This window comes from Microcebus murinus, chromosome 1 (assembly GCF_040939455.1).
Source record: "Microcebus murinus isolate Inina chromosome 1, M.murinus_Inina_mat1.0, whole genome shotgun sequence".
NCBI lineage: Eukaryota > Metazoa > Chordata > Mammalia > Primates > Cheirogaleidae > Microcebus > Microcebus murinus.
In genome coordinates, this window is record NC_134104.1 from 7,251,648 (window position 1) to 7,268,537 (window position 16,890).

At 48.7% G+C, this 16,890-nt stretch overlaps 1 protein-coding gene across 2 annotated transcripts in view; it reads left to right on the plus strand.

Annotated features, from left to right (window-relative positions):
• KCNJ6 (potassium inwardly rectifying channel subfamily J member 6) overlaps positions 1-16,890 on the plus strand; it is a 274,104-nt gene that overhangs the window by 163,568 nt on the left and 93,646 nt on the right. The gene's annotated exons all lie outside the window — the stretch shown is intronic.

The following is a 16,890-nucleotide window of genomic DNA, read 5'->3' on the forward strand; positions in this document are numbered from 1 at the left end:
TCGAATTTCGCTCGTCGCTGGTTGACTGAGTCACGTCTCTTCTTACTGAGGCAAGGGGAGGAAGGGGGTAGGAGGGGGCACTGACAGAGCGCGTGCAGGGGGGCAGCTCTGGGCGGTGTCCCCGGGAAGGCAGACGGGCTGGCCCTGAGCGGGGCGTGCAGAGGGCACCTCGGGGCGTGGCCCTGTCTCGAAACTCCGAGTTCATTCCAGGAACCCTCCAGCGAAATGCGTTTCAAACACACGTTCCACAGGACCAAGACGTGTGCAGGTTGTCCTAAGCACAGATGAGGTTGAGGAAACAAATCTGAGCGATTTGATCTATTACAGGATTCCTCATAGCCCTTAATCAGCTCACTTGCTCTAGAATTCTCCAAGAGGGAGAGAGAGTGGGCAAGGTTTCCTGTACCTGTTATTTATCCCTGCGTTTCCCTGCCACCTCCCAGCAAAATAGGACCCTGCCCCCCACACACACTTCTAAGATGTGGGACTTGATCCACCAGGGTGCTGAAGTGGGCTGACATCAGCTCACGACAGTCGAATGTTAGATGTCGGGGATTTTGAGAGCTAGTCAACAGTTGGTAGTTTGAAATCAGCCATGGCAGCAATTTTTACACAACAGAAAATGGCAAATGCTGTGGAAATTGGGGCTCCTTTTATTTCTTTCTAGAAAGCCAGTTTGCCAGCACAACACTGAATTTAGCCCAATTTATAGAGTCTTTCCTGAGTTGAGAGGGTCTAAAGATCCCTCACACCTTGCTCTCTCTCTAGGGAACCCTTAGACCGAGATCCCCTTTGCAGAACCCTCTGAGGCCTCAGCGACTTCCTCCGTGGCCCGCAAGAGCAGAGACAGCAGCAGGGAGCCACGTCCCACGTGACTCCTCCCCAAGTGGGAACATCTTCAAGCCATCCCTAACCGGGGAAAACCCACCGCATGCCATTAACAAAGTATCCCCCAGCTAGTGAAGCCATTTTGAGAATAAAAGTGGTATTTCTGGAACCTGGCATGATGGAAAGTGGGGAGCCCATACCTGCCCTAAAGATGCACACCCCTGTCTGGCAGCACCTGGTAGCCCCGGAGTGTCCAACATGATGACTTGGACAAACAGAGAAACACACACGTAATGCAAGAGACTGCTGAAAGTGAAGCCCCCAGACTGGCTAACCTCTTGCTCAGTTGCATCTTAGTGGAAGCTGATGGCCGTTTTGAAGGGAACACTCATGCATGGTTTGCAGAAAACCAAGTTGTCCAGGGCATGAAGGTGGAGAGTGAGAGAATGACCTCACCTGCACATCTGACACACAGAAGGGCAGAGGGACAGTCATTCTCTTCTCCGAAACCTGGGAAGATGCAAGCCTCGCAAGACACGATCGTAGATGTGAGTAGACAGAGATACTGCTCGTCCATGAACTGAAGCATGCTGAAAGTCTTGGGAACACTTGGAACTAAAATTGTATCATTTGCTTTCTAGAGAAAAGAAAATGCAATTTACTCACTGTACAGAGATCATTCCAAAAAAAATCAAGTTTTCTTTTAAAAGAAATTTCTTATTTTATCCTAAAAACAAATTGTATGTAGTGATTATTTCTTCGCATGCAAGCTGGTAGGATAAGCTGTCTACCGACAGTCCTTAGGAAAAAGACACTGTGATGCTGAGAAGTTTGGCTACTGGCCCAAGATCAGGGACCGGGTGACCATCTGAGGACTTGAGACTTTGAACCCCAGATCTAGTCAGTGCATTTCCCCTCTGCAAAACCTGGGCACAGGAAATTAGAAAAATCTCCTGTTTAAATATTGAGAAATTTGATAGAGTTAAAACAAACATGTCCATAATTTACAGAGAGCAGACTCCTCTTCAAAAGACCCCGAAATGCCAACTGCAGATTTCTCCAGAACAACACAGGTTTAATGAGCTGCAAAATGTAGGCCTTTTGCTTTCCAATTGAGTATCACTAGGGTTTTAACCACACTTACGTAAAAGTAATTCTGTTTTATCGATGTAGGGATTAATGTAATCGCTGAAATACATGCGGAGGATACAGCCTCCATAGGAAAAAAGGAAGGTGGGCATTCGTTTGTTCAAAACGCTAACGCTGAAACTCGGCAAAGTTAAACAACACGACCCCTATAGATGGCGCGTTACCGGTGAAGCCAAGAGGGAAAATGACGCAGGGAAAGAACTGTTTTATTGTGAAACTAAATTTAACTTGTTAGAGCAGAGAAACACCCTGGAACATGTATCTGCCAGCCTTCCCCCCACTCCTTTTTGCTGGCGCCAGGTGGAGACACCCTGCAGATGTTGGTTGTGGGGATTGGTTTATCCTGAACCCTCGATTACGTGGTCGCTGCTCTAAGTGAATTACCCGGGACACTTTCTTCTTCTGAAACCCAGTTGTTGTCATCCATCCCCAGGAGAGGAGCAGCAGAGGAAATGAAATTCAATTTTCCACTTGCTAGAATTCTTAACAGAAACGGGTTTGTGGGAAGTGGGTTGGAACATTTGTCTAAAATTGGAACTCTGGCTAATGTGAGGGTTCGGGTTGACTATTCTTTTCCCCCGTCGTGAGCACCCGGGGCGTGCCGGAGTCTGAGCGAGTCCGAATTGGTCTTGCCCCAGAAAATTGACCGGGAAACTTCCTGCCCATCAGTCCCGGGGAGACCAGTTATCCTGCAATAGCCTCCCTATTTCTCACCCTAAAGTTCGCCAGAGCCTTTTTAGAAGATTTGGCTTTCTACAATTCTAGAAACTGAGGGAGGGGTCTTGCTTCTCGGCTCTACTAGGGAAGCCAGGGAGTCACTTTCTCACCTCTCTCTGCACTTCCTTGAGACTGGGGATTCTGATCTCGTTCGTGGGCTCTCCAGGATGGATGACCAAAGTCCACTGGTAAGAGGAAAGGACTAGAACTGCTGTCAGCCCTCTGAGCAGGGGCCCGGGGACTGTCCTGGCCAGCCCTGTCCACCCCTCTGTGCCTGACACCATACCCTCCGCAGGCAGGAAGGGACTGGTCTTCTCTCTGAGGGCAGCACAGTGACCTCCATTCCATTTCTTCCCAGTCCCCAGGAGATGCTGTTCTTGTTCCCTCCAGAATGTCCCATTGCTCTGTCTCCACCCGTTGCATCCCCTTCTTCTTTTGGAAAGCCGGTCTCATGCTTACTGTCCCACACCACTCTGCCCTCTCCCTCCACCTAGCACCAATGTCTCCCTCTGCAGTCTGACTTCCATCCTGACCACCTGGTCAGACTCTCCGGTGGTTTCCTGGCTGCCAAAGCCAAGGGCCTCTCCTCCCCTGGCTGCAGCACCTCGGCCTCCCTGTCCTGGACCCTGCCCGTCTGCAGAGCATCCTCGCCTCTGCTCGCTCCTCCCTCTCACCCCTGCACCCGCTGCTCCTTCGGAACAAAACCATCTGTGGGCACTTCCTGGTGTATCTGGTGGTCTCTATTCTTCCGTCGCCTCTCTGCACTCTGTTCTCAGGGACAGCTCATCCGTCCCACTCAGCGCCCTGAGTGCCTCACGTTTCTGAGCTGTTTGGTTCATGGAAAGTGCTTTAGACTTGCAGTTAGACAACCAGGGCCAAACACAATTCTAGCTGTGTAGCCCTGGTGCGGTGGCTCACGCCTGTAATCCTAACACTCTGGGAGGCCGAGGCGGGCGGATCACTCAAGGTCAGGAGTTCAAAACCAACCTAAGTAAGAGCAAGACCCCGTCTCTACTAAAAATAGAAACAAATTAATTGGCCAACTAAAAATATATAGAAAAGAATTAGCCAGGCATGGTGGTGCATGCCTGTAGTCCCAGCTACTCAGGAGGCTAAGACAGTAGGATCGCTTGAGCCCAGGAGTTTGAGGTTGCTGTGAGCTCGGCTGACGCCATGGCACTCACTCTAGCCAGGGCAACACAGTGAGACTCTGTCTCAAAAACAAACAAAAAAGAATTCTAGCTGTGTAACCCTGGGCCAGGCAGTCACCCTCCCTCAAACCAGGGATGTCACCTACCACACAGACGTATTAGGGGAGAGAAATAACCTGAAATAGCACGTGGGGCCACAAAGCTCAGTGCCACATGTCGTTGGCATTCAATGGATGTTTGTCCCTCCACTGTCAATTCCCCTTCCCAATTGCTGATGTCATGAGACACCAGGGTTTTCCCACTTAAGGAATTTTAATATGACCTCAAGTCCTAGAAAGTCCTTTTTTTAATTATTAATGATAACCTGTCCCTTCTCCATCTCCACCATCCCCACGCTGCGTCGACTCTCATCCCGAGCACGACCCCCCCAAACCCATCACCCCGCTATTTCCACTCCTTCTGCTCCACTGGGGGAGCCACTGCAGGGACACGCGGCTGGGGCGAGACCCTTCCCGTCGCCGGGCTCTCCTCACACTGCACACGCGTGCTGGCACGCACGCTCACCCGGCGCACGCCCTCTCAGCTGTCTGCAGTGGCAGAGGGGGAAGGACACGAGATTTGGAGTAGGGCCAGCTGCCTCCAGCTCCACCACCCGTGAGACCCACGCGCTGCAGCCGGCGACCGGGGCCTGGGCGCCCGCACTGCCTCACCTGAGCAGAGGGCCAACACCTCCCTGGGGACTGTCGCGCCCCGCTCAGCACTTGGCATGTAGCAGAATTCAGTGCGGGGTGGTCTTCTCCCTTCCTCCCTTCAAAACTAGTCGTTTCCCGCCTTATCGGTGATGCCTTTGCCAATCGGTCCAGCCCCTGCTGCCCGCCGCCCCTGAGGTGCTAAAACAGGCAGGGCCTCTGTCCACGCCGTGGAACGCAACCGCACGTTGGTACGGGACAGTGTGCAGGTTCTGCGTTACCAAGCAGGCTCTTAGCTTCCAGATGGATCTGCCCATCTGTTTCTTAGATTATTTCTGGATTTCCCACAGTTTCCAGGACAATGTTGAGCTTACAAAAATAGTGATGATTGTAGTTGCAAATAGTGTACCTCCTTTGACCCAGACACGATCACAACTGCTACCATTTGTTTGATGTCCGCTACGAACCAGGTGCCTTCCTTGCATGATTTATTTCTTTCTCACACTAAGTCTGCAAGGTGAGACTTATTATTCTCATGTTGCAATTGAGGGAACAGAGACTCAGAGACGGAAGTGGCCTGAACACAATCCACACTCAGATTGCAGTTGGGAGGGCAGGATTCCAATCCAGGCCTGCCTGGCACCACAGCCCAATGCCTTGCCACCAGGCTGTCCCTCCAAGCATGCATATGTCACTTACTTCTCCCAACCGCCCAGCACGGTGGGAACTTCACCCCATTTTGCACAGGAAGAACCTGGGGCTCCGGGTCCCACAGCTCATGGGCTGCAGAGCTGGGGTTCCCCAGATCTGGCTAGACCCAAGCTCCACACTGCAATAGTCAAAGCCGTGGAGTACTTCCTCCTCTCAGAAGGAGACCACCACGTCCACAGTCCCTCAGCCTGGGGGAAAACCCGAAGCGGCCACCAGTTCAGAGAACACAGACTGGAACCCCAGGTCTCAGCGGAGCACGCTCCTCGTCTCTTCCTGCCAAGTCCATTGACTTCCGGAGGCCTCACTTTCTTCATGTGTAATGACAAAAAAAAAAAAAGAATGAGGCTGAAACAAATGACATTCATGGTTCCAGAACTGCTGCCGGCTCATGCTGTGCCTTTGTGCAGATTGCGGAAGACACCCTTTCCTCTGAACAGACTCAGGCCTGGGAAAGGGCACATGGCTTTGCAAGCAAAGCAAGGACTAGATTTCACCCTCGTGCTCCCCACGTCTGGGCACCCACGTGCAGTGGACAGCCTACGTCTCTGCTCCTGAGGGCCCTGCAAGGCTCCTAATGGTTCTCACTGTCGAAGGTCCTGATTCTTGCAATCCCTATAAAAGAGAAACCAGGGAGTTGAATGTCCATCTCCTTTATCCGGGTCAAAGCGACCTGTCATTCATCTCCTTGAAGCAAGGAAATTGCGCATTTTACAGAGCCCTGTCCCGTGGGTAGCCAGCGCCAGTGCTCTGACCTTGCAGTGGGAACGAGACAGTCTAAATTTAAATTCTCATTGCGGGGCCCCCAAGCTAAGATGTCGATAGTTGTTTCTGCCCTTCAGTAGCTGTCGCAGGTTCCTGGTGGGACACAGGAGCTGTTTTGGCGCACACACCTGTGACCTTAAACTTTCCGGGCTGTCTGGACTCCTGACTAGAATGGACTCCCATAGGCACCCCGGCTGCAGGCACGGACAAATCAAAACCCGCTCACCTTCACACGACACCGCGGACACACATGGCAGGCGTTGTCACCGGTCCCTGACGGGGGGAAACTTTGGATAAGGACCTAAGCAGGAAGAGAAACATCGGAGCAAAAGGAACACTGTCGGTTTTGAACTTGAGGCACCACTGGCAACTGCAGCCCCGAATCACCTCTCGACTGTGACTCAGTCGTACAATGGGAACCTCCCTCGCCATATGCTCTTCTCTGCGTCTGCCTCACGGGGCAAACATCTATAAACACGCCCAGCCGCATCGGTGACAAGAAACTGGTAATAAATCAAAAACTGCAGCAAGGAGTGCCGTGGGGCAATCCCACCTTTCCTCGGTCCGCAGCATTCCAGCTCTTGGCAAACGTCTCCCAGGAGTAAGGCAGGAATGCACTCACAAGCCAGTATCTCAGTTCTCAAAGATGCATGGTTTTCTTTTTTGACACAATCTCCTTTTTATTGTAGTGAAACATACATGACATAAAATTTACCACTGTAACTATGTTTAGGTGTACAGTTTGATGGTGTTGAGTACATTTTCATTGTGAAACCATCACCGCCATCCATTTCCAGAACTTTTTCGTCTTCTAGAACAGAAACCCTGTCCACATTAAAAACACGAATTCCCCATTCTCCTCCCTCAGCCATTGGCACCTGCCATTCTACTTTCTGTCTCTATGAATTTGGCCACTCCCGGGACCTCATATAAGCGGAGTCACACAGTGTTTGTCCTTTTGTGTGGCTTATGTCAACTTAGCATAATATCCTTAAGCTTCCTCCATGTCGGAGCATGTGATAGAAATTCTTTCTTTGTAAGGCTGAGTAACACTCCCCTGTATGGACAGACCACATCTTGTTTATCAGTTCATCTGTCGATGGACACTTGGGCTTCTTCAAACTTCTGGCCACCGCGAACCGTGTGCTATGCACGAGGGCACGCATGTGGCCGTTTATATGCGCCTTTCCTGACCAGTCAAGGTGGGCCAGGCTTCTCTTGGTCTACGATTGTGCTGCGTTCAGTTATTTGCATTGCTAGATGCAGATTCAATTCAGTGAATCCGCTCAAATGGGGTTTTATTGAAATTCACACTCACAGGTGAGTCAATTTGAGGCTCCTTTGGGACGCAAAACCCTGAGAGTAATGTCCCCCACGTTCTTTCTCCATCTCCCTCCCATCCCTTCCCCGGTGTGAGCCTGTCCTCCTGCCTGTGCTCTTGGCAGCATTGTGTATTGCGTACTGACTTCCATCCCATTAAACCCCTGCCTCCCCCAGCTGCCCCCTTCCTTACGAGTTCAACCTCCCCCTTTGGCTCCTTCTCTGCCCATAAATGCATTCACAACTCCCTCGGCTCCCATGCACACTCACGGCGCATGTGCACACACACAAGGACACGCACAGACACACGAGCACACACGCAGACACACATCCGTCCCCACCCCGGCAGCTCCCCTCCGGCTCTCTCCGCCCTTAGCCATGTCCACACTTGCTGCCCCTCCCCCCACAGACCAATCCCTCCCGCCCCACCGCAGCCTGCCGTAGCCCCCACCACGCAACGGCCACCACCCTCGCCAAAGTCACCCCTTGCGGTAGTTTCCCTGGGCTGCCGTAACTAATTAACCACCAAGAACTGGGAAGCTGAAAACAACAGAAATGTATTCTCTCACAATTTTGGAAGCCAGAGTCCAAAATCAAGGCACATTAGCAGGGCCACACGCCCTCAAAATCGCTAAGGGAGAAGCCCTTGTTACCTCTACAGCACCTGGCGGCTCCAGGCATGTCACTGTTTGTGGCCACATCACTCCAAGCTCAGCGTCTGCTTTCTTTTCTGTCTGTCTGTCCGTCTGTCTGTCGTCTGACTTTTCTGTCTCCTATGAGAATGTCTCATTGAAATTAGGGCTTATCCTGGTGCAATATTATCCCATCTTGATCTTTGCCTTAGTTCCATCTGCAAAGACCCTATTTCCAAATAAGGTCACATTCTGAGGTTTGGGGTGGACATGAATCTAAGGGGAACACTATTCAAGTTGCTACACTGGTGAATCCCAAATGCCAAGTCCAATGGACATCTCCAAGTAGCTGCATACAGCATATGTTTTGGTTATTCAAAACAGAAATAGCTTTATGTTTCCTACTGATTTTTTAGATGATAGAAGCATATTAGGGGAGAATTTAAATATAGAAAAATTAAAAGAGAAAGCAAAAACACCCACAGAAATTTACAACTCAGAGACTGATCAGAATTTACATTTTGTAGAACATTCTTCCCTTCACAACACACACACACACTTTCACAAGCATACACACATTATTATAAGAAGGCAATATATGCAAATTAGACCATATGTCTCTTATTCTGCTGTTTTCCTTAACAGTATATGCATGGTCAATCTGCCAGGTCAATAAACACACACCCACCCATTCAGTAAACAGGTGCTGAGGGTCTACTACCTGTACTAGGTGCTTTCTCGAGGGCTTGAGCTCTATTAGTGAATAAAACAGATATAGATCCCTGTCCTTGGGGAACTCACCTTCTGACTGGGGCCAATAGATAATAAAAAAATGAATATAATGAATAGCATCTCCCATGTCAGAAGGTGAAAAGTACTATGGAAAAGCAAATGGTCGCACAAGGAAGGGTCACCGGGAGAACTGGGTGGTGAGACATGAAATTTTAAGTGTAAGCCTCAAAAATGAGTTTTGCAGAGAGTTGAAAACCCTATAATACTGAAGACTCATTTTTAATGACTGCATAATATTCCATTGATTATATCTGCAACAGTGTTCTGGTGATAGACATTTAGGTTGCTTCTAGTTTTTCACTTTTATAAAAGAGGCTGAAATGCATCCCATGCATACAATTTATGATTGTTTGTGAAATTAATTCCTTAGAGTAAATGACCCTGAATGGTTAATCCAAGGTGTATGTTTATTTCTAAATTGTGATTCCCACTGTTACTCAACCTTCCAGAGAGACCATGCTGCTATACTTATCCAGTGATCCACAAGCTTGAAATTACACTTCCCTTCCCAGCACTCACCCTTCACGTACTGCATTTGCTGTTTATTTTTAATTTTGCCAATCTTAGGGTAAAAAAAAAATGCTATTGTATTTGTACTGTTTTACTTTGCCATGATTGGGTGGTCTTTTCACATGCCTTTTAGCTATGCCTACTCCTTCCCTCAGAAACTCCTTACCCATTTCCTTTGACCATTTTTCCGTCAGGGTATTTATTGCTTTTGTAATTGGAAATATATATGTTATGTGTTGCAAATATTTTTCCTGGTTTGTCTTCTTACATTTTTTAATAGGCATTTGCAGCTTTTATATTGTCAGAAATAACAGTCTTTTAAAATAGTTTCTGGATTTTTATCACGGTTAAAAAAGGCTTTCTCAACTCTTAGAATTACAAAGAAAAACACATACATCTTCTCCTTCTGTGGTTTTATTGTTTGCATTTAAATCCTTGATCTGTGAATTTATTCTGATGTAAGGAATAAGGAAGGGACTCATCGTTCTTCTTCCAAGTGGGCAGCCTGGTGTCCCACAGCCTGTGCCGACCAATGCCTCGGACCACCCTCCCTTTGCCTCTGGCCCGGGTCCTGCCAGCCCTCAGCTCTAGCCCCACACACCTGGATTCCCACAGGAGAGCTCGCCTGGAAGCCTGCAAACACTTAACATGGAACCAGCCCAAGCCAGCACCGTCCTCTGCCCTCCAAAATCCATTCCCCCTTGTCTCAGCCACCCACCATCACCCGCTGTCTCCACACTCGCCAGTCTCTTCGAAGCCCCAAGTCCACACCACCTCTTCACTCCCACGCTGCTACCTTAATTCAGCACCTACTAGCCCTTTCTCCTCCCCGTGGGCATCTCTCCAATCCAGGGTTTGGCAACCTACAGCCAGTGAGCCAAAGCTACCTAGCCTGCAGGCTCTTCCTGTGCTACCCGTGAGCTAAAAGCTAAGAATAGTTTTGCATTTTTTGTAAGAGTTGTAAAAAGTTTAAAAAAAAAAAAAATACAAAGAAGAACATGCAACAGAAACCTCTGTTGCCAGAAAAGCCTAAAATATTTACTATCTGGCCCTTTACAGAAAAAGTTTGCCAACCCTCGCATCTAATCTATACTATACTATACGTCACTGCTCTCCAGAAGGAGTTTCTAAAATGCATAAAATATTCGATCACATCGCTCCTCAATTTAAGACCAATCTCCTGAGCCTAGCACGGAGGCCTTCCGGGTCCAGCCTGGCCTCCACCCACCTCTCTGTTCTCATCTCCCTTCACTTCCTGCACTCACGCCATGTTCCAGCAGCACGGAATCTCTGCCCTCCCCAACCAGAGCTGTTTCTCACCTTCAAGACCTTTGTACATGCTGTTCTCACTTTTCAAACGCCCTCACTATCCCAGTGTTTGTCCACCAGGAAGCAAGCTCACACTCATCGCTTCCTTGAGCAAACTTATCCTGCTCTCCTCCCAGGACAACTTTTTAAGTATTAATAATCTTGCTGATACCTTTCCCAGTTCCCCTTCCACACTGTGTTTTCACTTGGTGCTTACTTTCGATCAGGAAAAATTCCCTTCCCAGTGATGTACTTTGGAGCTTAGATCTCACATGGCAAGGTGCCCCACGTTTTGAATTGCCCCTCTATAGAAAATGCTGGAACAAAGTTGCCACATTCTTTTAATTCAAGGGGTGGGGAGAGGATAAAGAAAGAAAAGTAAAGCAAAAGAAAAGTGAGCCATACCTGATAAACCATCTAGGGGACTCTCAGTAGTACAAGAACTATTTGAGTAAGTCATTTTCTTAATTGTGGTAAAATATACACAATATAAAAGTTACCATTCAGCTACTTTAAGTGTTCAGTTTAATGGCATTGAGTATGTTCGCAATGTCGTGCAACCATCATCGCTATCCATTTCCAGAACTTTTTTATCATCCAGAACAAACAACTCCCCATTTCCCCTCCCCCAGCTCCTGGTAGCCTCTGTTCTACTTTCTGTCTCTATGAATTTGTCTGTTCTAAGTTCCTCATATAAGTGGAATCATGCGTTTGTCCTTTTGTGTCTGGCTTATCTTGTTTAACATAATATCCTCCAGGTTCATCCATCTTGCAGCATGTATCAGAATTTCCTTCCTTTCTCAGGCTGAACGATATTCAACTGTATGCGCGCACCAAATTTCGTTCATCCCTTCATCTCTCAATGGATATTACCATTATCCTACGTTCCCACCTTCCCACTATTGTGAATAATGCTGCTGTCATCACTGGAGTGCAAGTGTTTGTTTGAGTCCCTGCTTTCAATTCTTTTGTGTTCCCTAAGAGTAGAACTGCTGGACCAAATGGTAATCCTATGTTTAACTTCTTGAGGGACCGACACACTGTTTTCCGTAGCAATTGCACCATTTTACGTTCCCAATATACCATGCAATATACCATGGTTACAATTTTTCCACATCTCACCAATGCATATTATTTTTGTTTTTTTTTTTTATAATACCCATCCTAGTAGATATGAAGTGGCATCCCGTTACGGCTTTGATTTGCGTGCTCCTAATGACCAGTGATGAGGATCGTCTTTCCATGTGCTGATTTTCCACGCGTGTATTCTCCTCTTTGGAGAAATGTCTATTCAAGTCCTTTGCCCATTCCCGAATGGGCTGTTTGGTTCTTGCTAAGTTGTGGGAGTTCTTTACATATTCTGGATATTAATCCCTTCTCCGATGTATGTTTAGAAAATATTTTCTCCCATTCTGTGGGTCGTGGGTGATTTTTGACCAGGAAGGTACCATGCTTCTTGTCACTAAAGGCACTGCCTGAACAACGGAGACTTGACTGAACCCGACAGAGGGATTGCACCTGTGCCTTCGTCCTGCAGCTCACTGGAGCAGCCCCTCCAGGGCCCCAGGCCTCCCGGGCTCCCTCCTCTTGCAAGGTCCCCGGGCCTGTCACATGGACAGCAGACTCAATTTGTCCTATAGGCCCTGCCCCTCATGAGGCCTCACAGTTGAATGTGTTGTGTTTCTCACTCTTCCTTCCTGGTAAGACACCCACGAGGACCCTGTGGAGTTTTGTTATGATTTTCTTGGATTCAGGTCAAGCAAATGTCTCAGTTTCTAAATTGCCACACGCATGTGATGGGACACCTTCAGGTCAGGTGCTTTATAGTTATTCCTCTCCTCGTGTGGTACATTGCTTAAATCAGATGTCAGCAGAGTGTTCTCTCAATGCGTTATTTGAAAATTCCTGGGTTTGTTTTTTTTTTCTGGTTATAAAAGTAATATAAATTCATTCTAGAAAATTTGGGAAAATCAGAATGTTTACCAAGAAAATTAAAAGCACCCCAACCCCCCCACATACACACATACTCAGAATTGCCTTATTAACCTCTTAGTGCATTTCCTTGCAATTCCTTGCAATCTTTGATTTTGCACGTGCACGTGAGAGGTACCATGCTTTTCTCAGTTAGGTTTTCCCCAGGACATTAGAAAGTCTTGACGCACTTTTTGAATGTTTTCTTAGGTGCTGGAAGTTTCACCCTTAAGATTCGTATATAACTTGAAACGTAAGAATGCCCCACCAGGAGAACATCCACTACAGGCCAGGCAGCCTTCCCTGCAGCAGGGGCAGGGCCGTACCTGAAATGTGACCCCACAACTCCACTCAGGTGGTGGGGCGTGGGGAGGAACCAGGCGCCTTCCAGCTGTGGTTCTGTCATTTATTATTATTTCTTTTAGGTTACATTTCAACACTAGGCTACTTTGCACCTTAAGTTATGTGTAAATTGATCATTCGTCTAAAAGAGAAAGCGAAAGAAATAAAAGAGGAAGGGGAAAAGAATAAAGCCTGACCTTTGCACAGGTCTGCATTTGCTCCAAGGCAAAAGCCAGAAAAGCAGGTCTCAGGCCAAGTAAATCATTAAACTTCTGGGCGCCGTTCCTCCTGTCCTTCTGCGGTCCGGGCAGACTTCCCGGCGAGCGGAGGGCGTCCTCTGCCCCAGGCTGTCGGGTGGTAAGGGGTGGTTGGTGCCGTGGGCGGTGCGGGAACAGGGGAGAGATGTCCGCTTCCCCAACCACAGCTGCACCTTCCCCGCGGAGCCTCTCAAAGTGCTCCTGGGAATTGCAGCTCAGGTCCCTGCTCGGATCCCACCTGGGCTTCCAAGAAAGAAAGAAATGCTAAAAGGCACGTCAACGTCCCCTTCTGCGTCCCCCTTCGCACGTCCACACGGGTGGCGGTGGGGCATCGAGGCACGGCTCACCCCTCAGAGCTGGAGTGGCTTGGTCCCCTTGTCCCGCCTTCCCTGACTCCACTTTGGACACAGACATGAGGCTCCGCCCCTCCCACAAACCCTGCCCACCCAGCTCCTCTCCTGCTCCCTGACTGTGCCCTCCCTGGCCCCCTGGAGCTCCTACTTCCATGTCTTTTTTTTTTTTTTTTTTTGAGACAAAGTCCCACTCTGTCACCTGGCTAGAGTGCCGTGGCGTCAGCCTAGCTCACAGCAACCTCAATCTCCTGGGCTCAAGCGATCCTCCTGCCTCAGCCTCCCAAGTAGCTGGGACTACAGGCATGCGCCACCATGCCTGGCTAATTTTTTCTATATATTTTGAGTTGGCCAATTAATTTCTTTCTATTTTTTTTAGTAGAGACGGGGTCTTGCTCTTGTTCAGGCTGGTTTCAAACTCCTGACCTTGAGCGATCCGCCCGCCTGGGCCTCTCGGAGTGCTAGGATTACAGGCGTGAGCTACCGCGCCCGGCCTCTTCTGTGTCTTTTAATCCCATAGTGATCTCGTGTTACCGTGGCTTTTTTGGTTTTTGCAACACCGTTCCTGTTCCTCCCACCAGCCGCTCTGAGGCAAGGCCCAGCCTTCCTGCCCCATTTTCCCAGGGACGCACCTGGCCTGCACTCAGTCCCTCCCCTGCCGGAGGCCTGGCTTTCTTCACTTTTAAATTTGTGTTTGTTTTTAAAAGCACTGAAGTAGCATATGCACTTGCATTTTTCCGCTCACGCCAAACACCGGCATTCAATTACCGGCGGGCTAATTCATTGCAAACACCAAACCCAAACACAACACCTTCGACTTCGACTCTGGTCTCCCTTTGCTTGTCCCCAAAGCCGGTCCCCTGATGACTCTTCTGTCTGCTTCAGGGTGGCATTTATTTCTGCCCATAAAAATTCAGATGAGGCTTAATATGGTAATAGGCACAAAATATGTAACTGGTCAAACACGATCATTTTTGTCTTGTTTCTAGACATATGGTGGCTGTCCACGCTGACTCAGGACCCACGCCCTGTCCCCTCTTGACTTCAGAATCCTCGGGCGGGGGCAAAGGCATGAGGAGGGGCACACTGACTATTCAAGACCCTGACCCAGACAGGCAGACCCCACCCCAGATGAACCAGGATTCCATCACTGCGGCCACTCCTCAGTGCAAAGAGGGGGTGGCCCAGCCCTGGGGAGGAACCAGATTTGGGGGATCATCAGACAGTCCCCGCAGACCGCAGACCACAGACCGCCCGGAGCACTTGCCACTACTCATTCCTTAACCTTGCAGGCAGGTCCTTCCAGTTCAGAGCAAATGCCTGGAGCCTGACGATTGCAGTTGAGCCAGAAAAAGTGGGAAATCGGCTACAAATTGGGATGGAGGGGAGGCAGGCACAGATTTCCCGGGTAACACTTTTAAAGTATGAAATAGCACTGAAGACTGGAGACTCAGCTAATTTGACAAACCTTGTGCCTCCACTTAAGACCTCAGAGAGTCATGGGCTCAGGGTGGCTTTGCACAGCCAGACAACGTCCCAAGGCCACTGAAGGAACATACGCCAGGCCTGCAGACAGGGTCTCCCCAGCCCGGCAGACTTTGGGCCCAGACATCACCCCACGTGAACGCACAGCTAGAGACGCGCACTCAGGGCAAAACTAGCCGCGAGAGCTTGGACTTGACCATTCAAGGCCACGAGCATCCGCTATGCATGGGGTGCTGGCAGTGACCAGGACATCTCCTCTGCCCTCCTCCAGGTGCCCCACCCCACTTCCAGCCGCCCCCACCTCAGCACCTCTCTCTCCAACTCCTGTCCTGGGGTCTCTCCTAAGAAGGGGAAAAAGCAAATTTTCCAACTTACAAAGGAAGGGCCATTGAGGGCGATGACCTGAAAGTCACAGCTGTCAGACCAAAGATCAGGCTCTGCAGGCCGTATGCTGTCTCTTCCTTGGGCCGACACACAAACACACATCTCTGGGATTGACTTTTAAGGCAACTAACCAGCCATGAGCAAGTTTAGTCGAGAAGTTAAGTTGGTGGCCCTCACGTCCCATCCCCTGCTATTTTCTCATCCAGATAAATGATTTTTTTCCTGAGACAGGGTCTCACTATGTTGCCCAGGCTGGTCTCAAATTCCTGACCTCAAGCGATCCTCCCTCCTTGGCCTCCCAAAGTTCTGGGATTACAGGCAGGAGCCACCGTGCCCAGCCTTGTTCAGATAAACGATGTTTTCTCCACAGATTGCATTTCTCCTTTAACCAAGGGAAAAACATAGTGACCACAGATGAAATGTGTGGCAGAGTCAAAGGACACAGAATGGAAGCCTCGAGGAAGACACTTTCTGTAAAACTTCTAGAAAACTTTAAAATTATTGGCCGAACAAGTAATTTCATACAGTGGTTCATGTGCCTTTAATAGTAGCATCAGTTCCAAACTTCCCTTTGCACTCAGATTTTAGGAGAGCTCTCCCAGTGCCTTACTAACTAATGAGTGTACCGATGCATTAATCATGAAGGCCACAAGAAAGACAATAACCACAGGCCAAAACTACAGACCTTAAACGTTGAGGCAGAAGCCAAATCAAATATGTAAACACACAGAAACAGAGAGAACATTTCCTCCCACTTTTTTAAACCTTGTCATTGAATCTACCATTAGAATCCAATGAATGCACACTTACCAACAGACACCAGAAATTTTTTTTTTTTAAATCCTGAAATCTGACCAGTAACGCAAAGGGCTTGTTCAAAATGAATGCCCTAAATATGAGGAGAGTAACAAGGGAACAATTTATTACAAAGACATATTTATTCATGGCTGTTTCATGTGGGCACATGTCACATATGTGATTTTGTTTAACCTTATAACAGCCCCTCGAGTTGGCATCACGATCATTTTGTAAATGAGGAAACTGAGGCCCAGGAATGTGGACAGTGTATTAGTCAGTTCAGACTGCCATAGCAGAATATCACAGAACAGTAGATGTTTATTTTCTCACGGTTCTGCAGGTTGGTGGTCTGAGACCATGGTGTCCGCAGGGCTGGTTTCTGGTGAGGCCTCTCTCCTTGGCTTGCAGACGGCCGCCGTCTCACTCCTCCCTCACATGGTCTCTCCTCTGTTCACGCGCACTTCCCTGGTGTCTCTTCCTCTTCTTATAGGGACACTAGTCCTATTAGATTCGGAACCCACCCTTAAGACCTCATTTCACCTTTAATTATCTCCTTAAGGGCCCTATCTCCAAATAGAGTCACATTGGGGGTTGGGGTTTCAACATATGGATTTTGGGGGAACACGATTCAGTCCATAACAGATAGCAACCGAAGAGCCCTCAGTTATTAAGTGGTAGAACCAAAACTGTCCAAATCCAAAGATGTCTTCTTTATTCAGAGCTCCCTGCCTCTC